Source organism: Mercenaria mercenaria, chromosome 13 (genome assembly GCF_021730395.1).
Source record: "Mercenaria mercenaria strain notata chromosome 13, MADL_Memer_1, whole genome shotgun sequence".
NCBI lineage: Eukaryota > Metazoa > Mollusca > Bivalvia > Venerida > Veneridae > Mercenaria > Mercenaria mercenaria.
Window position 1 is genome coordinate 34,829,213 of NC_069373.1, and position 26,879 is coordinate 34,856,091.

General features: G+C 37.0%; 1 protein-coding gene across 8 annotated transcripts in view; it reads left to right on the forward strand.

Moving 5' to 3' along the window:
• LOC123530428 (plasma membrane calcium-transporting ATPase 2-like) overlaps window positions 1-26,879 on the forward strand; it is a 178,231-nt gene that overhangs the window by 29,478 nt on the left and 121,874 nt on the right. Inside the window, exon 1 of one of the 8 annotated variants that reach the window (XM_053521517.1) lies at window positions 11,100-11,198. The exons of the other annotated variants lie outside the window; for them this stretch is intronic. The gene's annotated coding sequence lies outside the window, so the exon portion shown is untranslated. Of the gene's footprint in view, window positions 1-11,099; window positions 11,199-26,879 lie in introns of those variants that run through there. 8 annotated transcript variants of the gene reach the window in all.

Below are 26,879 nucleotides of genomic sequence, written 5' to 3' on the forward strand. Positions count from 1 at the left end.
TTAGGGGCCCAGCTATTATTAGCGGGAAAATATACTACCAGTGGTTTAGATCAACATACTTAATAATAAGTCTTGTAATTTGCTTCCTGCCAAAATACATCAATTTCTTAAATGTAATTACAGAACACTCGTCAAACTCGCACTGAAAATGAAAGCTGTAATCAACCAGTGCATGACATGTTCTAAATATAGGACACAGCCTCTCAAACACAGATGCACTTAAAGTTTGAATGATTTTTGCAGCACTAGAGGATTTGGGTTGTTTATGGGCATTTTGATAGAGGCTGCACGCTTATTGACATCTGAATTCTAGTATTTTGTTACATTGTCGAGTTACAGGACTCGCAACCCGTCATGAAATTATTACTTGTACAAAAAGTACAAACCATGTTGCGGTTGGTGTTCTATGCAGCCGCGGTCTGTTAACAGACCATTTTTCATTAAAAGTCCTCATTGGCCTTTAGGTCTTTTAATAGTCCTGATAATATTTCCTTTTGTCGCCGCAACCGGCCGTTCTAAGCTCTTTACAACCTTCAATAATCCTCTACTTTCTAGTGCTGTATTTCTACGGGCGCAGCCATTGTTAGTGATGGAGTAAATGATCAGCGTATTCCCATTGGCCGTAGTATATATCGGTAATTTTGATTGGTTGATTTAAGTGACATAGTGCATATTAATAAGACAGTCTCGGAAAAACCCAGAATATTGACATTAATAGGAGAATCCAAAGCCATTCGCCGGCTTGGCGACTATTTTTGAAAAATTGACTCGACCAGCATCAAATCTGGTCGCACTGGGCGACTAGGCGAGCGTTAATTTATATCCCTGCATGTGAGTCTGACATCCATTTTCATCAGTTGTTATCCTTTGGCAACAATTTTTCCTTGAACAAGGTAGATGTCGCATTGCAAAAGTCTCAATTTTTGCTCAGTTCTCATGAAACTTTGTCAGAGTATTTCATGTAATAAAATCTCATTGGAGTTTGAAACTGGGTCATCTGAGGTCAGAAACTCAGTCACTAGGTCAAATGAGCAAAACCTTTGTTGCACTACAGGTCACATTTACATAATTGTCTCTATGAAGTCAGTGTAAAGTTTGAAACTGTTATCTAAGAGTAAAAACAATGCCATTAGGTCAGATCACAAAATAACCATGTAAAAACAGTTTCTGCTTGATCTTTATGAAAGTTTTTCAGATTGTATTTTATGAAAATTAGGTCAAGTTTGAAAATGGATTATCTGAAGTTTAAAGCCTGGTCACTTGGTCATTGAAGTCATAGAAAAACCTTGTTGTCACTTTAGAGGCAACTTGTGCTACCTGATTTATCACAAATATTTGTCAGTGAAATCTACTCAAGTTTAACAATTAGGTTATCCAAGGTAAAAAGTCACTAGGCTGAATCATAGAAAAAAAGCCTTGTACTTGATCTTCATACAACTTTGGTAGAATGGTTGTCTCTATGTTTTATAGGTCTTTTTCAAAATTGGGTTATCCGATGACTTGTTTGCCTTTGTTAATCCCCCGCCGTGGCGGAGGGATTATAGGAATGGTCTGCATCCGTCCGTCCGTCCTTCCGTCCGTAACAAAATCGTGTCCGGTCCATATCTCCTAAACCCCTTGAAGGATTTTCATGAAACTTGGGTCAAATGATCACCTCATCAAGACGATGTGCAGAACCCATGAGTCAGCCTTGTCGGTTCAAGGTCAAGGTCACAACTCAAGGTCAAAGGTTTGAGCCTGCCATTTTGTGTCCGCTCTATATCTCCTAAACCCCTTGAAGGAATTTTATAAAACTTGGGCCAAATGATCACCTCATCAAGACGATGTGCAGAACCCATGAGTCAGCCATGCCAGCTCAAGGTCAAGGTCACAACTCAAGGTCAAAGGTTTGAGCCTTCCATTTTGTGTCCGCTCTATATCTCTTAAACCCCTTGAAGGAATTTTATAAAACTTGGGTCAAATGATCACCTCATCAAGGCGATGTGCAGAACCCATGAGTCAGTCATGCCGGCTCAAGGTCAAGGTCACAACTTAGGGTCAAAGGTTTGAGCCTTCCATTTTGTGTCCGCTCTATATCTCCTAAACCCCTTGAAGGATTTTCATCAAACTTGGGTCAAATGATCACCTCATCAAGACGATGTGCAGAACTTATGAGTCAGCCATGTCGGCTCAAGGTCAAGGTCATAACTGAAGGTCAAAGGTTTGAGCCTTCCATTTCGTGTCCGCTCTATATTTCCTAAACCCCTTGAAGGAATTTTATAATACTTGGGTCAAATGATTACCTCATCAGAACGATGTGCAGAAATTATGAGTCAACCATGCCAGCTCAAGGTCAAGGTCACAACTAAGGGTCGAAGGTTTGAGCCTTCCATTTGGTGTCCACTCTGTATCTCCTTAACCCCTTGAAGGATTTTCATCAAACTTGGGTCAAATGATTACCTCATCAAGAACTCATGAGTCAGCCATGTCAGCTCAAGGTCAAGGTCACAACTGAAGGTCAAAGGTTTCAGCTCTGTATCTCCTAAACCCCTTGAAGGATTTTCATGAAACTTTGGTCAAATGATCACCTCATCAAGACGTTGTGCAGAATTCATGAGTCAGCCATGTCAGTTCAAGGTCAAGGTCACAGCTAAAATCAAAGGTTTTACCCTTTCACTATCCATAGCAGTGGCGGGGGATTTAGCTGTCATTCAGACTGCCTTGTTGATTGTTCATTTGGGAGATTTTTTTTAACCTATGGGAAAACCAATGGAAATACTATACTTTTAATTTCACATTCCAAAAATAGGTGTTGGTACTCCATTACAAAGTAACAAAATGGAATTCTGATTATAACAATGGCTATTTGCATAGTCTGAAACCATAAATAAAAGTTCTCATAAATTACTCTAATAAATGCACCAAAAAACAAAGACAAATATCAAACAGGGAACGCCACGTACCAAAATCGCAGCCTCCCCAAAACGAAACCCACAGCACGCAGACGTGCACACTACAAACACACACACATACACATGCACGCGCACACACACAAAGCCAACACACAAGGACAAAACGAGCAAACAAAGGAACACACACACATACACGCGCACACACACAAAGCCCACACAAGAGGACAAAACGAACAAACAAAGGAACACAGTGGGGCACCGCCTTGGAATGGTCAGTGGCAAAAACACCACTGGGGAGCTTAAACCGGTTTATGGTGCGCACCCAACCCCACTCTTACCCCCACCATGTTCCAAAGACACGGGACAGTGTAAATAAAAGTAATCCCCTCCAAGTGAATCTCTAACGCACGTAATGGAAACAAAAAGGCATGGCATGTAAAACACAAAAATGCTCGTGTATAAAAATATAAAAAGCAAACCTTTAGAACCAAAAAACGTATGTACTCAATGCCTTTTCAGAAGACAGAGCAACAAAAGAAACACCCTTAGGCCATACCAAATTGATTAATAGTTCTTTGGAAAATTTTCAAAAAAAATAGGAGCGGGCGAGCGAAATTTTTATTTATTTATTTTTTTTCTCAATTTTGATTTTTTCAGAGGCGGGTAGATTTTACATGGAGCGAGCGGGCGTTTTTTATTTTTTTTCCAGCTTGAACCCTTGAGGAGGTGGTTATGATTATATATAAAGTTAACATTTCTTTAGAAATAACACAGAAATCAAACATTTACAGTGTGGGTAACACAGTACATAGCTTTTCTATATGTTTTAAAGACTACATGAATGATTTTCCAAATAAATTCATGCCAAAACTCACTGAATCAGTTTATTTTTTTCATTTTGTAATTTTAATTACTAAGGAATGGGTGTCTTATTTTTAATTTTGATTTTTCTACATTAATCTGAAGACGTGCCTATTTAATGGCACAGGATGAGGAATATTTAAGATAAAACAGGCACATGATTGTGTGGAATAACATTTCTTCTGAAACACAGTTAGATGGCTTTGACACCTGAACAAATTTGTGCCCCTAGTGGAACTCCAACCCATAGAGGTGAGGGGAAGTAATAAACCACTTGACCAGTGAGACCAAACGGAGTTGGGCATACAGATGCTTTGACATTGCTCGAATCCCTTTGGAATAATTTCTTAACAGATCATGATCAGGCTAGCTTAAGCTTTTGTGGTAGAGATTCATTTCAGGCAAAAATAATAACAGACGGACAAAAAATGATCCCAATATCAGTGCGGATAATCACGTTACCTGGAGAGTTCCTCCAACGAACATTTTCGTCTCGCTTCAACCTAAAAAGTGGTAAGTTTCTCTTTATTCATTTATGTATCGAAATAAACAGTATGTCTACGGAATGTGCCATTCATTGTGCTTTCAGAATATATCTTTCTTTTGTCATGAATCCCTCCCGTTTTTTCCTGAAAGTCGAAAATGTGTATTTTCTGTTGTAAACCAAGAGGATTCTTTGAACGAACTCGCTGTACTTTTCAGCTGTTTTGATGGAAAGTGGCGTACCTGACACACCAAATGTGTAAAAATACTTTCCTCCGTTGATGCAAAACACGTCTGCATGCTAATCCTGGGCGAAAAATATATAGATAAAAAGGAATTGCTGTAAAATCTTTTTGGATGCATACAATGAACGTTTTCCTGAAGAGTTCTTTGAACAAACATTTCTATTATGTCATTCCCTTGCTCCAAGCTGTAGCCAGATATTACAAAATATCCACATTAAATTGACGTTAAACTTTTCTATAAGTATTCAGCTATGTTGTTGTTTGTTTTCAGGGCCAATTGTGGATTTTGCATGCAGCCTCATTGTAGAAACCCTTCTCGCCAGCTCCCCAAAGTTGTTCTAAAGAATCTTCCGGAGTTGTTCTAAAGAATCTTCAAGTAAGTAAGATTATTTTTTTAATACAACTTATTATTATTTGCTGAGGGATATCTTAAGAACTTTGTAGATTAAAGTCAAACATACCACGATTGAGATCCAAAAGCACAAGGTAATGTAACATGTTCGGAAATCTTCATTCGCCGCATATCAAGTTGAACGTGAATTTATTTATTTATTTATTTATTTATTTGGGTTTTACAGCGCACAAACACAGTTCAGGTTATATGGCGCCAAAACAAGACTATAAATTTTGGTTTCACATCTCAAAAACATGAGGTATGGAAAAAAATCAAGAAATAATTCGCGTCATTGATTGACATTTTGGTAAAACATGTGCATGGAGAATTTAATTAACGGCTTAAATGTTTATCTTACCCGAGTGTGTCTTATTTCAGTTTATCAGTCCATCGTAACATTTTAACAGATGTGATTTAAAGTTCATACTCTTAAAATTGGCATTTTCTCACCTAACGTCTTGCGTTGTAAGTTGACAATAACGAGCGCTTCACATATTTTTCGTACGTATTTAACAGATGTGATTTCAAGTTCATACTCTTAAAATTGGCATTTTCTCACCTAACGTCTTGCGTCATAAGTTGACAATAACGAGCGCTTCACATATTTTTCGTACGTATTATGTTAAATGTTTATGTGTCGATATCTCTTGTTTGCAAATATTGTGGAAAGAATTTAACGACTCAGTCCAGTCTTCATGAACACGAGGGAAGACATGTGGGCAGGAGCCCGCATTCCTGTTGTGGGAAAATGTTTTTAACAAAACATCCTTGGATGAACACAAGTTATTATATATTATTCTATTTAATAATCCCAACGATATTCTGTTGACGTCACGTCGACGTGATATTTAGCGTCACAAATATAGGGCTTTGAACTTTGATACATATTTTACATTAAACATGTTTGAAGCGAAATGTCACATAGCATAACTGTCTTAATTAATGTACACACTCATTGAGTTGGTTATAAGCTGTAATAATAATAATAATAAATAAATTCTTTATTTAAAGAGGGTAAGACTCATAAAGTTTCATACATAACATACAAATCTTATTTTCAATGAGGCCCTCTAACAAACACAAAACCATTTACTCATACAAATGAAAATATCACAGTCATTCCATAGAGCAGACTTGTAAAGAAGAAAAAAGAACACATGTTAACAGTCACATAACATAACTCTACACTGTATTGATTAAAAGAAAGTGTCTAAGTAAATATTTAAATGAATTTACTGAGCTAGCATTTCTTATTGAGTAAGGTATATCTTTCCAAATTTCTACAACCATAAAAGAAAACGAACGTTTAAGAATGTTTGTTTTAGGTCGAAAGTGCTGTAGATCAAATTTCGTATAAGAACGAAGGCTATAGTATGTACTGTCACAAATTCCAGTAGTGTCACAAATATAAGATGGTGCAAGATTATTTAATGCTTTATAAACCAAGACACCAATATTGTATTTAATCCTGTTTGGAAAAGTTAACCATTTAAGTTCACAAAAAAGAGTACTGGATGATGTTTGGAAGTGTACTTTCAATATAAGTTTGAATTTTAAAGATTTTTTCTATATTTCCCTTAGAGCAGTTTCCCCATATAATGGATGCATAGTCAAAAATCGGTAAAATGTACATATTCTTCATGTCAGCATTTAGATATTTAGATATTCTGTAAAAAAGATACAGATTAGTGTGCAATTTTTCACACACCCTTTTTACATGTTGATCACAATTTAAATTTTTATCATTATAAACACCTAACAATTTTTGACATGATACATTTTGAATACAGTTATCACTTAGAGTTTGATTTATGTTTCTTACTTTATTTAATTTCTTGTTTGTACTAATTAACATACTAGTTGTCTTATTTGGATGGAGAGCCATATTGTTAGACGTGCACCAATTATTAGAAAAAAATGCCATCATTTGCATCCTAATGGAACTATTTCGCAAGACGTATTACCATTTCTGGTTCTGGCGTGTATAAACAAAGGAGCGTGATGACCTACCATTTGGCGCCATGCATACGCTATTAAACAGTCCATATTTGGATTTTACATTGAAAGATACAACATTCAAAGCAAAATACATTATGGGAAAACATTGTTTTAACACTATTTATACACTCGGGCGGTTATATTTCGTAGGGAATAATTTGAAATAAAAATTTAAATATTCTGCCCTACGTACAACTGCCCATCGTGTATAGATAAAACATGGTTTTGCTATAAATCATTATTTTTGAATTATTTTAGGTCATGAAATAATTTACTGACATTGTATGTATACATCATCACGTGAAAGGAAATGACGGCATACTACTGTTCTTGGAAATAGTTGTGGCTTTTAGAAATATAACTTAATAAGCGTTATTATTGAAAGGGTCGGAAGGTTAACAATACTATTTCATAAACGTACCTTATTGTTATTTATTTTTTTCAAAACTAAGCTTAATCTCCTTTCAGTGCGATAACTGTGGACCCACCCTGGGGGTCACATGGTTAACATAGACTTATATATGGAACAACTTAAAAAAATCGTCTTGTCAATTACCTTAAACATTCAAATTTAGACCACATGTATAATTTTGTGTGGCTTGATGAAAATTGACATGACTTGACCTTGGTGTTGACCTAGTCCTTTCACATTTCTGTAGCTACAACCTTCAAATTTGGACAACATGCATAGGTTTCAATACCGAAATAACTTTTGACCTTGACCTAGTGACCTACTTTCACATTTGTGAGGGTACAGTCTTCATATCTTGACGACATGCACAGTTTTGTGTTCCTAAATAAAATTTGACCTTGATTTTGACCTGGTGACCTACTTTCACATTTTTCAAGTAACAACCTTAAGATTTGGACCACGTGCAAGTTTTGCGTACCAAAATGAACTTTGACTTTTAAATTGATCTCCTGACCTACTTCCATATTTCTTAAGCTACAGACAACATATGCATCGACCAAATGCACTGTTTTGTGTACCGAAATGAACTTTGACCTTGGTTTTGACGTTGAGCTAGTCTTGATATTTAGAACATTCAAAAAATGACCTCTTGTTTTTATTTCAATGTAAATGAGATGTGAAACCAAAATTTATAGTCCTGTTTGGCGCCATATAACCTATACTGTGTTTGTGCGCCGTAAAAGGGCTTTTTGTTTTGAATATCAGTGATATGTTAGACTTTAATCTACAAAGTGGTTCTTTAGATATTCCTTAGCAAATAATAATAAGTTGTATTAAAAAAAATAATCTTTCTTACTTGAAGATTCTTTAGAACAACACCGAGGAGCTGGCGAGAAGGGTTTCTACAACGAGGCTGCATGCAAAATCCACAATTGGCACTGAAAACAAACAACAACATAGCTGAATGCTTCTAGAAAAGTTTAACGTCAATTTAATGTGGATATTTTGTAATATCTGGCTACAGCTTGGAGCAAGGGCACGACATAATAGAAATGTTCGTTCAAAGAACTCTTCAGGAAAACGTTCGTTGTATGCATCCAAAAAGATTTTACAGCAATTCCTTTTTATCTATATATTTTTCGCCCAGGATTAGCATGCAGACGTGTTTTGCATCAACGGAGGAAAGTATTTTTACACATTTGGTGTGTCAGGTACGCCACTTTCCATCAAAACAGCTGAAAAGTACAGCGAGTTCGTTCAAAGAATCCTCTTGGTTTACAACAGAAAATACACATTTTCGACTTTCAGGAAAAAACGGGAGGGATTCATGACAAAAAAAAGATATATTCTGAAAGCACAAGGAACGGCACATTCCGTAGACATACTGTTTATTTCAATACATAAATGAATAAAGAGAAACTTACCACTTTTTAGGTTGAATCGAGACGAAAATGTTCGTTGGAGGAACTCTCCAGGTCACGTGATTATCCGCACTGAATATGGCCACCCTTAAAAGTGTTGTTTGTTGTGCTTTGACTGAACTAGAAATTTAGAGTTGGGGAAGTCTGGTTTTTTTTTTTCAGTTTCTTTTGTTCAATCAATTTACAGCCAATTTTAAAAATATCCTGGCGTCATGTGTACAAACAGGCAAAACTGGGGTTACAAATTATTTTCATATCAACACTACTTATTTGAAAAGCTAAACAATTTTTTAATTGACTAAATGCGTTTTGATAGAATATCTGACTGCTGTACTAAAGAAGTTACGTTCAAAAAGATTTGGACCGAGACAATATGATAGGTCGGTCAGGATCTGTGAACAAATATTTTTTTAAGATAGTAGTTGGCCTCAGCTTTGGGCTCTAGATCTAACATGCTGAATTAAACAACTGATAACAAATGGTTTGAAAACTTTATATCTGAACAATATTTCCAAATATTTTTAACTGCATCCCCTACGCACGTCTTACAAGTCGGGCTTTGTTCTTTTCACTGTATCGAACAAAAGAAGAATGTGCCTAGTTCATTACCTACCGGCACATCGAAGGCCATATGTGGCACTAGCACAGACACTCCAGATTTAAAAGAAATGAACAACACCATAATTCCTGACCTTTTGAGTTTAGATCATCAGCTACATGTATTACGGACGCATGAAATCCGATCAATATCACTTTGACGCATTAAAACAGCGATAAAACCTGTTTTGCCGTTATTATTCCGGACAGCGTAATCGAAAAAAAAAATTTTTTTCGGAGATTTTTATGTACGTGCGGGCGGGCAATTTTTATGCCCCCGAAGGGAGGCATATAGTTTTTGAACCGTCTGTCTGTCGGTCTGTCAGTCTGTCGGTCTGTCCGCATTTTTCGTGTCCGGTCCATATCTTTGTCATCGATGGATGGATTTTCAAATAACTTGGCATGAATGTGTACCACAGTAAGACGACGTGTCGCGCGCAAGACCCAGGTCCGTAGCTCAAAGGTCAAGGTCACACTTAGACATTAAAGGTTATTGCATTGATGGGCGTGTCCGGTCCATATCTTTGTCATCGATGGATGGATTTTCAAATAACTTGGCATGAATGTGTACCACAGTAAGACGATGTGTCGCGCGCAAGACCCAGGTCCGTAGCTCAAAGGTCAAGGTCACACTTAGACATTAAGGGATAGTGCATTGATGGGCGTGTCCGGTCCATATCTTTGTCATCGATGGATGGATTTTCAAATAACTTGGCATGAATGTGTACCACAGTAAGACGACGTGTCGCGCGCAAGACCCAGGTCCGTATCTCAAAGGTCAAGCTCACACTTAGACATTAAGGGATAGTGCATTGATGGGCGTGTCCGGTCCATATCTTTGTCATCGATGGATGGATTTTCAAATAACTTGGCATGAATGTGTACCACAGTAAGACGACGTGTCATGCGCAAGACCCAGGTCCGTAGCTCAAAGGTCAAGGTCACACTTAGATGTTAAAGGTCTTTTTTCATGATAGTGCATTGATGGGCGTGTCCGGTCCATATCTTTGTCATCGATGGATGGATTTTAAAATAACTACGCATAAATGTGTGACACAGTAAGACGACGTGTCGCGCGCAAGACCCAGCTCCGTAGGTCAAAGGTCCTAAACTCGAACATCGGCCATAACTATTCATTTAAAGTGCCATCGGGGGCATGTGTCATCCTATGGAGACAGCTCTTGTTATTTTTTTTTCTTGGGAATGAAATTATTGATGCGGTAGTTCCGACGAACGACATACCAATTTGGCATGGCCTTAAGGGCCCGAAGAAACAGGCCAGAAGACAGATATCAAAACAGTTCAGTCCTGGTAGGATTTAAAAACTGCTTATCATGGAGTCCTCCCCCTCTTCCGTCAGACACAGTCAAAGAGGGAAGCGTAGTGTCCAACTGTAAACGGGTTGAACACTAAACATGCGGTATGTCTCAAAACAGTTTGGTCGTAACCTCGACTGGTCATAATGTTTCGGGACATTAATTTGACATAGTATGGTACGAATGATACAGTAAATGTATCAGTCCCAATTTTCCAATAATAAGGAAACTTGAAATTTTTCTTATTTTAAATGTCTTTGCATTTTATATGGGAGAAAGAAGGGAGATAGTAAAAATAGTGGAATGAGTAGAAGGGTTTTTTTTTTTCCACGTTCCTATCGATATTGATAGTATTGTTGTTAGTGTGCAAGTCCAATGATACATAGATGTAGTATGCTGATGAGAGAGCACCGTATATATGAGCTATATTCCTTATATTGATCTCCTTCTCCCAGGAGAGTAGATCCACATACAAAATGGCTGCACTATACAATACATTGTAATGGACTATTTTAATCCAAATAAACCAATATACATGTGATGAAAATTTGCGGAAATATTGGAATAAGATAGCTAGTAGGTAGGAATTTGGTAGATGTTACAAATACAACTTTCGTGCATTGTTAATTGACTTATTCATTATCAGGTCTTGTTGGCTATATTGATGTTCGTATTGTGTGAGAATGAGTTTTCTGTTTTTTTCCTTCTAAATATAGGGACAAGTTTATAGCTGTTTTTTTTAACTAATTTAGGATGCATAGGTTCTGATAGGTATTGGTTTTGAAAGGAATAAATCGCCACAGCTGAAAATTTGACCTTTAAGATTCAGCTGTATTGATTTTGTAAATTTCCTGACAGATTTTTGTGATACTTGCAAGTGTTTGATGTTCCTGCATTTTTCTCAGGTGAATTAATTAAGATTTTATTGGGATTTTTGCTGCTTTTATTATCAGCTTGGGTATGATAAGGTATGATCTTACACAATTATCAGAGTTTATATGGTAGCTGTATTACAGTTTAAGTTAAACGATTTATGTTCCTTTTAGTTTTGAGGCAAATGAATTCAAAAGAACTTTAAAAATTTCGATAATTGTTTTCTTGATATTTTTCAAAGATTTGATTATTGATTGACATAGTAGGAAGTTTTATTGAATAAATATATTATTTTTGATTACCTCCCTTTATGGCTCTAAAATAGGTCATGTCTAACCATGTAACTGTGCATAACATCAGTTTGGACAACAGTTACTGTTCATCTGTTTTTAACATGAAGTTGCCTCATGGAACTTTAGATGGTTTGTGTCCAGTTGATTCATTTTTAACAAGACTATACTTAAGTGTATGGAGAGCTATCCCATTTGCTTTGATGCAATCTTCGTCACTGTAATTTTGGATTTACTTCAGACATATCATGTGACACAAGGACCATAATTCTTGCACCAATATTTCATGAAGTATGCCTCCTTTTACTTCTAAAGAATTTGAGGTTAAAGTTTTGATGCACTTACACTATATCTTTAATTACAAAAGATTTTATTAAAACTTATAATTGTTCTTCCATAATTATCATCGCCTACATCATATGACACAAGGTTCATAACTCTGATTCAGATATTTCATAAAATAAGCCTCGTTTTTGGTCGGCATTTAATGTCCCACATTGAGCGTACGCACGCATTGAATGTACTCTATTTAACATATGTTAAAACTGACCCTAACCTTTAGCCAGTATATTGTACACTCAGTACATGCCTACATCCAATAGGGGCGATTTATTAGTTGGTTCCTCCTTCTTATTTATATTTTCAAGTTTTAGTTTTGATGCGCTTCTAATCTCTGATTTGATACCAGACTGAAATACTCTTCTTTTATATCATCACCCAGATCAAATGACCCAAGGTGTATTACTCTGTTAGGAACATTCAATCAATAAGGCCTCTTTTATAATTCGAATTTCTGGTGAATGTTGTACTGATTCACTGTTATAACTGAATCTTAATATAGTTGTTACACATCATCAGCATTCTGTAACCCACATCCTACATGATGAGGTCCATGAAGTGAAAAATCGGATGCAGGTAACTTTTTTGGGGGGACAGACAGAGGTAGGAATGGAGGCACCAAGACGATCTTTGAACAGAGAAGACAATTGTGTTATATCAGATTATATAACTTGTTTTGAAAGACCAGATGCCTGTAAAGACTACTTTTTTACTGTAAATATATTTAGCCTGTAAATGTGGAAGTTGACATGTCATAACCTGGTGAGTTTGTCTGTTCTCTTCACACAAAACACACTTACTTCATTATTACTGTGTAAAAAGCTAATAAAATAACACAGTTGTTGAACCTGTTCATAGTTTATTTGGTGGAGTGGGAATTAATGCTTTTTGTGACCATCTGACAGAAGGTAGGTTCACCAGGCAGGTTTTGGTATTGCCAGCAGAGACCGGTTCAGTATTGTCAGCAGATCCAGATTTAATATTGTCAGCAGAGAAAGGTTTGATATTCCAGATACAGGATTGATATTGTCAGTAGACAGGTTTGATATTGTCAGCAGAGACTGATTCAGTATTGTTGTCAACAGAGACCAATTCAATATTGTCAGCAGATATAGGTTTAATATTGATTGTCATTAGATACAGGTTTAAAATTAATTGTCAAGAGAGACAAGTTTGTTATTTCAGCAGATACATGCTCAATATTGTCAGAAGATGCAGATATTGTCAGCGGAGACAGGTTTGATATTGTCAGCAGAGACATGTTGAGGTTTGAGATTGTAGATAAAATAGTACGGGTTTATCAGCTCAATGTGCAAAAACGGTTTATGACAGCAAGTTACAAGTAATGAAAATTTGGGGTTTTTTTTGTGGATGTTAATATTTAAGCAGTGTCAGGGTGTATCAGTTGACATCTGGAATCCTTGTCTATAGAAAGGGGTAACCAAGGCCACTTTTTGAGAGAAACTGCCAAATTGAAGCTGAATTGCTGAGATTTTGTCACATTTTAATAAAATTATTGTAGCCACTTCCAAAAATTTGTAGCCAGTTCTTTAAATTTGTAGTATTTGGCTACATTGACGAATGGCAGAGGAGTCCCTGGGGGAAACTATACCCCACAAGACCACCCCAAAACCTTTATGTGATGTTCCCCTTTGTTATGCCCCCCTTCGAGAAGGAGGGGTATATTGTTTTGCGGATGTCTGTAGGTCATTCGGTCTGTATGGGGACCAATCCGTTTCCGGATGCTAACTCAAGAAAGCTTGAGCCTAGGATCATGAAACTTGATAGAGAGGTTGACCATGACAAGCAGATGACCTCTATTGATTTTGAGATCAGTAGGTCAAAGGTCAAAGTCACAGTGACCCAGAACAGTTAAACGGTTTCCGGATGATAACTCAAGAACACTTAAGCCTAGGATCATCAAAATTGACAGGAAGGTTGGTCATGACCAGCAGATCACCCCTATTGATTTTGAGATCAATAGGCCAAAGGTCAAGGTAACAATGACCAGAAACAAACGGTTTCCGGATGATAACTCAAGAATGCTCTGGCCTAGGATCATGAAATCTGACAGGGAGGTTGATGATAGATAGCTGAGGATCCCTATTGATTATGAGGTCAGTAGGTAAAAGGTCAAGGTCACAGTGACCCTGAACAGTTAAACAGTTTCTGGATGCTAACTCAAGAAAGCTTGAGCCTAGGATCATGAAAATTGATAGAGAGGTTGACCATGACAAGCAGATGACTTCTATTGATTTTGAGGTCAGTAGGTAAAGGTCACAGTGACATGGAACAGTTATACAATATCCGGATGATAACTTGAGACACTTGGGACTAGGATAATGAAACTTGATAGGGAGGTTGATCAAGATAGCAAATGACCCCTATGGATTTTGAGGTAAGTAGGTAAGATGCCAAGGTCACAGTGACATGTAACATTTAAATGAGTTCTGGATGATAACTCAAGAACGCTTGGGCCTAGGATCATGAAAGTTGATTTGGAGATTGGTCATGACCAGCAGATGACCCCTATTGATTTTGAGATCAGTAGGTCAAAGGTCAAAGTCACAGTGACCCAGAACAGTTAAAGGTTTCCGGATGATAACTCAAGAACACTTAAGCCTAGGATCATCCAAATTGACAGGAAGGTTGGTCATGACCAGCAGATCACCCCTGTTGATTTTGAGATCAATAGGCCAAAGGTCAAGGTAACAGTGACCAGAAACAAACGGTTTCCGGATGATAACTCAAGAATGCTCTGGCCTAGGATCATGAAAGCTGACAGGGAGGTTGATGATAGATAGCTGAGGATCCATATTGATTATGAGGTCAGTAGGTAAAAGGTCAAGGTCACAGTGACCCTGAACAGTTCAACAGTTTCTGGATGCTAACTCAAGAAAGCTTGAGCCTAGGATCATGAAAATTGATAGAGAGGTTGACCATGACAAGCAGATGACTTCTATTGATTTTGAGGTCAGTAGGGAAGGTCACAGTGACACGGAACAGTTATACAATTTCCGGATGATAACTTGAGACACTTAAGACTAGGATAATGAAACTTAATAGGGAGGTTGATCAAGATAGCAAATGACCCCGATGGATTTTGAGGTCAGTAGGTCAGATGTCAAGGTCACAGTGACATGTAACAGTTAAATGAGTTCTGGATGATTACTCAAGAACGCTTGGGCCTAGGATCATGAAAGTTGATTTGGAGATTGGTCATGACCAGCAGATGACCCCTATTGATTTTGAGATCAGTAGGTCAAAGGTCAAAGTCACAGTGACCCAGAACAGTTAAACGGTTTCCAGATGATAACTCAAGAACACTTAAGCCTAGGATCATCAAAATTGACAGGAAGGTTGGTCATGACCAGCAGATCACCCCTATTGATTTTGAGATCAATAGGCCAAAGGTCAAGGTAACAGTGACCAGAAACAAACGGTTTCCAGATGATAACTCAAGAATGCTCTGGCCTAGGATCATGAAAGCTGACAGGGAGGTTGATGATAGATAGCTGAGGATCCATATTGATTATGAGGTCAGTAGGTAAAAGGTCAAGGTCACAGTGACCCTGAACAGTTCAACAGTTTCTGGATGCTAACTCAAGAAAGCTTGAGCCTAGGATCATGAAAATTGATAGAGAGGTTGACCATGACAAGCAGATGACTTCTATTGATTTTGAGGTCAGTAGGTAAAGGTCACAGTGACACGGAACAGTTATACAATTTCCGGATGATAACTTGAGACACTTGGGACTAGGATAATGAAACTTGATAGGGAGATTGATCAAGATAGCAAATGGCCCCTATGGATTTTGAGGTAAGTAGGTCAGATGCCAAGGTCACAGTGACATGTAACATTTAAATGAGTTCTGGATGATAACTCAAGAACGCTTGGGCCTAGGATCATGAAAGTTGATTTTGGAGATTGGTCATGACCAGCAGATGACCCCTATTGATTTTGAGATCAGTAGATCAAAGGTCAAAGTCACAGTGACCCAGAACAGTTAAACGGTTTCCAGATGATAACTCAAGAACACTTAAGCCTAGGATCATCAAAACTGAACAGGGAGGTTAATCATGACCAGCAGATGACCTATGATTATTTTAAGGTTAATAGGTCAAAGGTCAAGGTCACATTTGCCCAGAACAGTAGAACTTTTGTGTACAGTGACCAAGTAATTTCTGTTCCTTGTGCAATTACTGAATGCATCAAGGGGGGCATTTCGTGTTCTGTGAGCTCTTGTTTCCTTTAGTGTTCCTGAAATCTATTCCAGTATTTGATTGAAACAATATTACACAAACCTTTAAGATCATAATGTTTGTGTACATATCAAGTTCCATAACTGACAAAATAATTTCCCTTTTTAACTCGACTATATCAAGGATAGGAAGAGCTATTTTATCCGCCCATTTTCCGAGCCGATGTCTATGTTAGTGTCACCATCCCAATGTGATTAATAAGTTTTTGTATGTTAGCAGGCTGGTATAGTCCAGCTAAAAAGAAGCTGGATTGTAGGATTTTTCTTTCGAATAAAGCAAAATTTGCCTTTAGCATGAAACAAAGAGCCTCTACCTCATCCATCAATTAAGTAAAGAGCTTACATGTCAAGTTGACAATAAAAGGTGATGCCTCCAAGACATGACTTGACATTAGCTACATAAAAAATTAATGCTATAAAGAAACGTCTCGAAAAAACACAAAGTACAGAAATCATTGGCATCATCTTTTTTACCAAAAAAAATGCTTTCATAAACAAAAAATTGATTTTGTTTCTAGAAGTATTAACAATAGTGAACAAATATTTTGTCTATTTTGCAAAATACAGCCAAACTTACGCGAGAGACCATGTAGACTCGATAGACAGAAGGAGGTAACTAAGCACATAACATGAACCTTTTCTTCAGGTTATGAAATTGTGCTTAAACAGAGCCTGTAACCAGATACAGTGAAACACTGCCAACTCGAACATTAATGACCTAAGCACCCAGGCTTGTTTGAGCATTTCATGTAGTTCTAATTGTTTTCTTTATATTTTTTGTTGTCTCCTTGTTGTCCAATGTTTTGACAACTCGAAATCCTGGAGAGCTCGAGCATTATTGTCATCCTCTTGTGATGTCAAGCAGTCTATGTTTTACTGTATTTTGAGTTTTGCATGATTGTCTTGGATGTCTTTATGGCCGGTCAAGGTATTTTGTATTTGTATGATAAAGAAAAACAAATAATCTGTGTCAATCCAGAGTCGTAACTTTGCTTTATCAGAATATTACATTCACAGACTAATTCTTGTAGACACAGTACTTCAAATATGACAATTTATCCATAATTGTCTTTTTTATGTCCCCGCTATAAAATGGGGGGGGGGGGGGGGGGGCATATAGTGTTACCCCTGTCCGTGTGTGTGTGTTAGGGAAAGGGTGGTATTCGTGTCCAGGTCATAACTTAACATGCATGGTCCGATTTCAGAATAATTTTACGCAAATGATAGGTATGGATAGACGATGTGTCATGCGCAAAAACCATTTCACTAGCTCAGAGGTCAAGGTCACAGTCCTTGGTTGAACTTAGTCAATTTTCACTACTTATATACTGATAATGTGGTCTTTGTGTCCGGTCCATAACTTTGACATGCATGGTCCGATTTCAAAATAATTTGACACAAATGATAAGCATGGATAGACAATATGTCATTCGCAAAACCATTTCACTAGCTCAAAGGTCAAGGTCACAGTCATTGGTTGAACTTAGCCAATTTTCACTACATATGCAGAATTCTAAATGTTCTGGTTTTCCTACAATATTTTTTTTTGTAAATAAATAGGGCCAAGGCTCCTTCTTTTAGTTTGTGAGCAGTACCATGCCTGTGAACTTGTAGTCTTGATTTTCGTCAAATATCTTTTTATTATTGCTCGTATTTACTGACAAAAGTCACTTCTGTTAATAATGATTATCCTGGACTGCATACATATAGAAAAGCAGCTTGTTTGTAATTTCTCTCTGGAGGCATACCTCTCAAACGGTTCACTAGATTCTTAGGCATTCGGCACATCTGTTTGGTCAGCAGTGATGCTATATTATGATAAAAAGGCATTCATAGAAGGTCCAGGATCCAAAAATAAAGCCGGCACCCATTTACTATATATATAGTAAATTGAATTAAGGTGTTCAATTCTGCAATGCTGCGTTTCACAATGTCCGTTTCACGCTCTAATTTTTCAACTAAAAATGATATGGCTAAATATTGGTATGCCAAAAACACCCATATATCTTTCAGTTCCTGGGTAGATCATTAACATGTCATCAGTAATATTTAGCTTGACTTTTCTAAGAATATGTAGTGCAATCCTACTCACCACGGCGTGTACCATGACCATGGTCAGTTTTAGGCAAAAGTTTATAACTCCAAGGATTTCGGCTGAATTATGGTCCCATCTTGGTTAAGTTTTTCATACTAGTTCATATTTTGTGTAAACTGACATAATGGTTTTGGAACTTTTATCACTTGTTTATTATAACAGTCTCTATCTGTAGGCAAGAGTACATAACACTTGTCAACTATTTTGGCTGAATTATGGCCCTTTTTGGATTTAGAAATTGGAACAATTTTCGTACAAGTCCATGTTTTGCCAACACTATTTGACATGTAGCTTTGAAACTTTGAACACTTGTTTATCATTATGAAACACATGTTTATCATTATGATTTTCATCTGTAGGCCCTTTTTGGGCTTGGAACTCGGTTCAGTTTTCATACAAGTTGTCAAAATATTTGACATGTGGCTTTGAAACTTATAATCATCATGATCTCCATCTGTAGGCAAGAGTACATAACATAGTACCATACTTCCATCAATTCTTCGAATAGTTGAGTACGCTGTCAACAAACAGCTCTTGTTAAATATTGACAAAATTTGACAACTGCATCACTAAGAAATGATGTTATAGATACTTATAATACCATAGTTTGTCTTGTTTGAACAAATTAGCTGAAATCAGATTAATTGTGTAGTTTAATCCTAAGAGGTTTTGTTTCATTTTACCTCATATAAGCCATATTAAGGGGACAAGGTGAGTTACTGTGATCATGCTGTGTCCATCGACTGGTGTTAGCTTGATACAGCGTCCTCTCATTAACCACAAGATATATCCACTAAGCTTGGTAGGTGATCTTAAGTTAGTTCAAATCGCGGGCTTAGCGCAAAACGGTTGTAACTCCTTCTTTATTTCATATCAGTTACAACCGTTTTGCGCTAAGCCCGCGAAATGGTTCTGCTTGATTGCATTTGGTGTTGCCAGATCACTTTATATGACAGATATTCACAAAACTTGGTCAGAAACATCATTCCCTAAATTGCCCTGAAATTGTCTAGCTTGTGTACTTTTATAGCTAAATTAGAAAAAAAAACACTTTCTTATCATGAACCACTGGATTGATCTTCATCAAACTTGGTCAAAAGCATCCTTGCATCAACTTATGTTTGTTCAAATGATTCTGCTTGTCAGAGCTGAATAAATTGAAGAAGAAAAAGCTTTAAATGTTTTCTCAGAGCATAAAAGGTAGAAAAAGCCTTTAAATAATTGTTTTTCATTAAATTATATTGTACTTAATTTTTCTTCACAAAATTTGATCAGAAGCATCATTACATGGGCCTCTGTCAAGTTTTCCAAGTGGTTTTGTTCTGGTGGAACTTAGTTCTAAGCTTCCATACCTTAAAATAGAAAAAAAAATGAGCTTGATGAATTTGATTATGTTCATTATTGATATACTTCTAGACACAAAATTGATTTTTGTGCAGTTTTTCGCTCACCTGTCACAAGTGACAAGGTGAGCTTTTGTGATCGCGCAGTGTCCGTCGTCCGTCCCTGCGTGCGTCCGTAAACTTTTGCTTGTGACCACTCTAGAGGTCACATTTTTCATGGGATCTTTATGAAAATTGGTGAGAATGTTCATCTTGATGATATCTAGGTCAAGTTCGAAACTGGGTCACGTGCGGTCAAAAACTAGGTCAGTAGGTCTAAAAATAGAAAAACCTTGTGACCACTCTAGAGGTCACATTTTTCATGGGATCTTCATGAAAGTTGGTCAGAATGTTCATCTTGATGATATCTAGGTCAAGTTCGAAACTAGGTCACCTGTGGTCAAAAACTAGGTCAGTAGGTCTAAAAATAGAAAAACCTTGTGACCACGCTAAAGGTCACATTTTTCATGGGATCTTTATGAAAGTTGGTCAGAATGTTCATCTTGATGATATCTAGGCCAAGTTTGAAACTGGGTCACGTGCCTTCAAAAACTAGGTCAGTAGGTCTAAAAATAGTAAAACCTTGTTACCTCTCTAGAGGCCATATATTTCAAAAGATCTTCATGAAAATTGGTCAGAACGTTCACCTTGATGATATCTAGGTCAAGTTCGAAACTCTTGTCACGTGCCATCAAAAACTAGGTCAGTAGGTCAAATAATAGAAAAACCTTGTGACCTCTCTAAAGGCCACATTTTTCATGGGATCTGTATGAAAGTTGGTCTGAATGTTCATCTTGATGATATCTAGGTCAAGTTCGAAACTGGGTCACGTGCTGTCAAAAACTAGGTCAGTAGGTCTAAAAATAGAAAAACCTTGTGACCTCTCTAGAGGCCATATATTTCACGACATCTTCATGAAAATTGGTCAGAATGTTCACCTTGATGATATCTAGGTCAAGTTCGAAAGTGGGTCACGTGCCATCAAAAACTAGGTCAGTAGGTCAAATAATAGAAAAACCTTGTGACCTCTCTAAAGGCCATATTTTTCATGGGATCTGTATGAAAGTTGGTCTGAATGTTCATCTTGATGATATCTAGGTCAAGTTCGAAACTGGGTCACGTGCTGTCAAAAACTAGGTCAGTAGGTCTAAAAATAGAAAAACCTTGTGACCTCTAGAGGCCATATATTTCATGACATCTTCATGAAAATTGGTCAGAACGTTCACCTTGATGATATCTAGGTCAAGTTCGAAAGTGGGTCATGTGCCATCAAAAACTAGGTCAGTAGGTCAAATAATAGAAAAACCTTGTGACCTCTCTAAAGGCCATATTTCTCATTGGATCTGTATGAAAATTGGTCTGAATGTTCATCTTGATGATATCTAGATCAAGTTCGAAACAGGGTCATGTTCGGTCAAAAACTAGGTCAGTAGGTCTAAAAATAGAAAAACCTTGTGACCTCTCTAGAGGCCATACTTGTGAATGGATCTCCATAAAAATTGGTTAGAATGTTCACCTTGATGATATCTAGGTCAAGTTTGAAACTGGGTCATGTGCCATAAAAAACAAAGTCAGTAGGTCAAATAATAAAAAACCTTGTGACCTCTCTAGAGGCCATACTTTTCATGGGATCTGTATGAAAGTTGGTCTGAATGTTCATCTTGATGATATCTAGGTCAAGTTTGAAACTGAGTCAACTGCAGTCAAAAACTAGGTCAGTAGGTCTAAAATAATCAAAATCTTTTGACCTCTCTAGAGGCCATATTTTTCAATGGATCTTCATGAAAATTGATCTGAATGTTCACCTTGATGATATCTAGGTCAGTTTCGAAACTGGGTCACGTGCGGTCAAAAACTAGGCCAGTAGGTATAAAAATAGAAAAACCTTGTGACCTCTCTAGAGGCCATATTTTTCATGATATCTTCATGAAAATTAGTGAGAATGTTCACCTTGATGATATCTAGGTAAAATTCAAAACAGGGTCACGTACCTTCGAAAACTAGGTCAATAGGTCAAATAATAGAAAAACCTAGAGACCATATTTTTCAATGGATCTTCATGAAAATTGGTCAGAATTTTTATCTTGATAATATCTAGGTCAAGTTCAAAACTGGGTCACATGAGCTCAAAAACTAGGTCACTATGTCAAATAATAGAAAAAACGACGTCATACTCAAAACTGGGTCATGTGGGAACAGGTGAGCGATTCAGGACCATCATGGTCCTCTTGTTTTGATGTTGCTTTAGATTTGACCCTTGTCTGTCAGTCGGTTGATGCATTTTCACTATATCTCAGTTGTAACTAAATGGAATTGATTCAGACTTAAAAAAGATGTTCCACCTTATGTGTGACACAAGATGCATAACTCTGACACTAATATTTCATGAATTATGCCCCCTTTTACTTAGAATTTAAGGTTAATTTTGATGCATTTTCACTATATGTCATTCTGATTGGCTTAGAGCCAAAGGGAAGTAACCTTTTTTTTAGCTCACCTGTCACATAGTGACAAGGTGAGCTTTTGTGATCAAGCAGTGTCCGTCGTCCGTCCGTCCGTAAACTTTTGCTTGTGACCACACTAGAGGTCACATTTTTTGTTGGATCTTTATGAAAGTTGGTCAGAATGTTTATCTTGATGATATCTAGGTCAAGTTCGAAACTGGGTCACGTGCCTTCAAAAACTAGGTCAGTAGGTCTAAAAATAGAAAAACCTTGTGACCTCTCTAGAGGCCATATATTTCACAAGATCTTCATGAAAATTGGTCAGAATGTTCAGCTTGATGATATCTAGGTCAAGTTTGAAACTGGGTCACGTGCCGTCAAAAACTAGGTTAGTAGGTCAAAAAATAGAAAAACCTTGTGACCTCTCTAGACGCCATATATTTCACAAGATCTTCATGAAAATTGGTCAGAATGTTCACCTTGATGATATCTAGGTCAAGTACGAAAGTGGGTCACGTGCCCTCAAAAACTCGGTCAGTAGGTCAAATAATAGAAAAACCTTGTGACCTCTCTAAAGGCCATATTTTTCATGGGATCTGTATGAAAGTTGGTCTGAATGTTCATCTTGATGATATCTAGGTCAAGTTCAAAACTGGGTTACGTGCCATCAAAAACTAGGTCAGTAGGTCTAAAAATAGAAAAACCTTGTGACCTCTCTAGAGGCCATATATTTCATGAGATCTTCATGAAAATTTGTCAGAATGTTCACCTTGATGATATCTAGGTCAAGTTCGAAAGTGGGTCACATGCCATCAAAAACTAGGTCAGTAGGTCAAATAATAGAAAAACCTTGTGACCTCTCTAGAGGCCATATTTTTCATGGGATCTGTATGAAAGTTGGTCTGAATGTTAATCTTGATGATATCTAGGTCAAGTTCGAAAGTGGGTCACATGCTGTCAAAAACTAGGTCAGTAGGTCAAATAATAGAAAAACCTTGTGACCTCTCTAAAGGCCATATTTTTCATGGGGTCTGTATGAAAGTTGGTCTGAATGTTCACCTTGATGATATCTAGGTCAAGTTCGAAACAGGGTCATCTGCGGTCAAAAACTAGGTCAGTAGGTCTAAAAATAGAAAAACCTTGTGACCTCTCTCAGAGGCCATACTTGTGAATGGATCTCCATAAAAATTGGTCAGAATGTTCATCTTGATGATATCTAGGTCAAGTTCGAAAGTGGGTCACGTGCCTTAAAAAACTAGGTCAGTAGATCAAATAATAAAAAAAACCTTGTGACCTCTCTAGAGGCCATATTTTTCATGGGATCTGTATGAAAGTTGGTCTGAATGTTTATCTTGATAATATATAGGTCAAGTTTGAAACTGGGTCAACTGCAGTCAAAAACTAGGTCAGTAGGTCTTGAAATAGAAAAACCTTGTGACCTCTCTAGAGGCCATACCCTTGAATAATCTTCATGAAGATTGGTCAGAATGTTCACCTTGGTGATATCTAGGTCAAGTTTGAAACTGGGTCTTGTGCCTTAAAAAACTAGGTCAGTAGATCAAATAATAAAAAAAACCTTGTGACCTCTCTAGAGGCCATACTTTTCATGGGATCTGTATGAAAGTTGGTCTGAATGTTCATCTTGATGATATCTAGGTCAAGTTTGAAACTGGGTCAACTGCGGTCAAAAACTAGGTCAGTAGGTCTAAAATTATTTAAATCTTTTGACCTCTCTAGAGGCCATTTATTTCAATGGATGTTCATGAAAATTGATCTGAATGTTCACCTTGATGATATTTAGGTCAGTTTCGAAACTGGGTCACGTGCGGTCAAAAACTAGACCAGTAGGTATAAAAATAGAAAAACCTTGTGACCTCTCTAGAGGCCATAATTTTCATGAGATCTTCATGAAAATTAGTGAGAATGTTCACCTTGATGATATCTAGGTCAAGTTCAAATCAGGGTCACGTACCTTTGAAAACTAGGTCAATAGGTCAAATAATAGAAAAACCTTGTGACCTCTCTAGAGACCATATTTTTCAATGGATCTTCTAAAAAATTGGTCAGAATTTTTATCTTGATAATATCTAGGTCAAGTTCAAAACTGGGTCACATGAGCTGAAAAACTAGGTCACTATGTCAAATAATAGAGAAAACGACGTCATACTCAAAACTGGGTCATGTGGGAAGAGGTGAGCGATTCAGGACCATCATGGTCCTCTTGTTTAACTTTTGTACTGAGTTACTTCCCCTCAAATTCCAAGAATTAGTTTATTTATAGAAATTATTTTTCTAACTTTTTTATTTCGATGTAAATGAGATGTGGAACCAAAATTTGTAGTCCTGTTTGGTGCCATATAACCTAATCCTATACTGTGTTGGTGCGCCGTAAAACCCAAATAAATAAATAAATAAAAAGTAAAGACATTTTTCTGTGGTAACATAAGGGTTTTTTTTTATGTTTTATATTATTCTAAGTATTTCTAAAATTTCTTATGGTTGATGGTTGCCATTCTTCTGTGACAGGACCGTATGGTGGGGGTATAAGTCACTCCTGTGACAGTTCTAGTTTTGTACAGTATTATTAAGCTTTCTGTGTTTGGTGTTTCTTCCTGATGTTTCTTTATAGCATTTGATGTATCAGTGCAAATGCTGCTAATGTAAAGTCATGTCTTGGAGGCATCAGCTTTTATTGTCAACTTGAAATGTAAGCTCTTTACTTAATTGATGGATGAGGTAGAGGCTCTTTGTTTCATGCTAAAGGCAAACTTTGTTTAATTCCAAAGATAAATCCTACATTGCAGCTTGGGTCACATGGGTTGTTTTAGACATTGATTCATGCTGCTTTGTTTTTCGCTGTAGGGAGAAACATGGAAATTTCATGTTATATGTTGAAGCAAAGATGCATCATTGAATAATTGAGCTAAAGCGAATTGCAATATTCATTAATTCAGCATTACATCATTTTTCATGGGGATTGGAGATCTATCCAGAATTTGCTGTGGTGGCAATTTACATAAAAAACTAGGTATTTATTAACGGGTTTTCATTTTCAGCTCAGCTGAGCACAAACCTGTGCATTTAGCTCAGTAAGGAGAGCGCAGATTTACAGATGGTGGAGGAGTCCTGAGTGAGGTGCATGTTTACCATGAAGATTTGATAAAAGACAGTATGTCTGAAATAATTTATCCTCCACCTCTGATTCATGTAGGGAAGTTGGCAGTTACTTGCGGAGAACAAGTTTGTACTGGTACAGAATCCTGGAACACTGGTTTCGTTTACTGCCCCCCATTAAATAACTGAAATACTGTTGAAAAAATGGTGCTAAACCTCAACAAACAAATCAGCTGAGCACAAAATGCTCAAGGTGAGCTATATTAATCACCTTTTTCATGCGTGGTCGTAAGTCGTGTTGTCAGCCATTGGACTGTTAATACTTGAAAGGTCATACTTTTAGCCCAGTCTTAATGAAAATTGGTCAGATCTAAGATGAAAGCATTACTAGGTCTTGTCAGGTCAAAAACTAGGTCACTTTGTCAGTTAATAGGAAAATCCTGTTAAAACTCTAGGGGCTATGTTTTTTACCTCACCTTTATGAAACTTTGTAAAAGTGTTTGTCTCTTTAAAATCTAGGATAAGTTCAAAATCTGCTTACCTGAGGTAAAAAACTAGGTCACTAGGTCAAATCATAGAAAAACCTGGTTTACATTATAGAAGCCACATTTTCTGTTCCTGATCTTAATTCTTAAAACTTTGTTAGAATGTTTGTGTTTTTGAAATAAGTCACTTTCAAAGATAGGTTACCTAAGGTCTTTAACTAGGTCTTTAATTAGGTCATAGCTGGAATCATAGAAAAACCTTGTTAACACTCAAGAGGCCATATTTTCTACTTGATTTTCATAAAACTTTGTCAGAATGTTTGTCTCTATGAAATCTAGGTCAAGTTTGATACTGGATTATCTAGGTGGAAAAAAAACTAGGTCACTAGGTCAGAGACATTTTTACACTCAAAAGGCCACATTTTCTACCTGATCTGCGTTAGACCTTGTAGGAATGTTTGACTTAATCTAGGATAAACTTGTAACTGGGTCACATTGGGGAAAAACTAGGTCATTAGCACAAATCATAGAACTTTAGAGGTCCCTTTTTAGCTCATCTGATTTTTTGAAAAAAAATGATGAGTTATTGTCATCACTTGAGCGGTTGTCGGCGTCGGCGTCGGCGTCGGCGTTGCCTGGTTAAGTTTTATGTTTAGGTCAGCTTTTCTCCTAAACTATCAAAGCTATTGCTTTGAAACTTGGAAGACTTGTTCACCATCATAAGCTGACCCTGTATAGCAAGAAACATAACTCCATCTTGCTTTTTGCAAGATTTATGGCCCCTTTTGTACTTAGAAAATATCAGATTTCTTGGTTAAGTTTTATGTTTAGGTCAACTTTTCTCCTAAACTATCAAAGCTATTGCTTTGAAACTTGGAATACTTGTTCACCATCATAAGCAGACCCTGTACATCAAGAAACATAACTCCATCTTGCTTTTTGCAAGAATTATTGCCCCTTTTGGACTTAGAAAATCA